This window comes from Grammomys surdaster, unplaced genomic scaffold (assembly GCF_004785775.1).
Source record: "Grammomys surdaster isolate TR1022 unplaced genomic scaffold, NIH_TR_1.0 63, whole genome shotgun sequence".
Taxonomy (NCBI): Eukaryota; Metazoa; Chordata; class Mammalia; order Rodentia; family Muridae; genus Grammomys; species Grammomys surdaster.
In genome coordinates, this window is record NW_021604565.1 from 27,739,256 (window position 1) to 27,740,525 (window position 1,270).

Consider the following 1,270-nt stretch of genomic DNA (forward strand, 5'->3'; position numbering starts at 1 on the left):
GGGGGCAGCTCTCTTGGATGCTGCAGGTAGTAAGGATCAAGGGGGACAAGGCATTACCCCTGCACCCATGTCACCTCACTGTAGATGAATGAGGGGGCAAGTTCACCCCAGCTCTTGCCCTTCTCTGCTTCCGTGAATGCTGTAGCTGATGAGGGGTAGGGATAGCTCTTCTGAGCTCATGAACCTGTAGGAAACTTTCCGAACTGCTGGAGGTGGCAAGGGGTGTATGTGGGAGGTGGGGAGGGGAGGTTGAGATGTCACCTCTGTGCCTGTGCCACTCCACTCCTGCTGACAGGATCAGCTCCGTTGTGCTGCCTAGGTGAGGTGCAGGGCCCCCCAAGTGCTGACTCCAGAGGTGAGAGGCAGTGCCAGCTCTCCAGAGTAGCCAGTGAAGGGCAGGGTCATTTATGCACAGCCCCTGAACATCCATGTGGTCCTTGGCAGCTGCCCAGACCAGGGACATCCTCATGTTCTCTAGTGATAATATGAGCCATGGACATCAATGCTGACTCATACTGTTGTGTAGCCAGGGACTCAGACATGGCTCTCAGCAGTAGCTCAGGTTGAGACCTTACTATGGCCCCAGGTGGCAGGGCTGGCCTCTTATAAGAGGCTACTCCTCTGCACTCTCTAGTCTCCAGTTCCATCTCTCTTCATAATGGCTAAACTGTTCCATTTCTCTTTCTCTACCATCTGACCACAACATACTCGTACACTGGACAACATCCTCTGTTAGTGCCGCATGGTACAGTCAGCCAGGGTCTATGGCTCACCTGTGCCCTGCCCTGGAGAGCAAGTCTGTGGGTGTCATGGCAATCTCAAGGTCTCTGTCTGTCTTCCTCTTCCAGTGCTGCACTACCTGGATTTGATTTGAATTGATTTGATCTTTTATGAGTTCTAGACATGAGACAGCATTGGCCACCAAGCCAGGCACAAAGCTAGGATGAACAAAGAACTATCCTCTGCTCTGGCCCTGAGAAATATAAGACACCATCCGCAACAAGGTGTCTCTTTGTCTATTGCAGGGGCGTGGGGGAGAATTCCTCTAATTTTTAATCACATGATTGTCATTTTAATTCACATTTTTAATTGTCATTTTTAATCACATGATGTCATGATTATAACTATCCTCTGCTCTGGCCCTGAGCAATATAAGACACCATCAGCAACAAGGTGTCTCTTTGTCTATTGCAGGGGTGTGGGGGAGAATTCTTCTAATTATTAATCACATGATTGTCATTTCCATGTGACACGTCACCAAGAATTATTT

The 1,270-nt window shown here is 49.4% G+C and overlaps 1 non-coding gene across 1 annotated transcript; it reads right to left on the reverse strand.

Moving 5' to 3' along the window:
• Nucleotides 1–888: 888 nt before the first annotated feature.
• Nucleotides 889–1,030, reverse strand: LOC114621998. The gene has a single exon (XR_003711520.1). It is a non-coding gene; the product is annotated as a small nucleolar RNA SNORA48 (small nucleolar RNA).
• Between the last annotated feature and the right edge of the window lie 240 nt (nucleotides 1,031–1,270).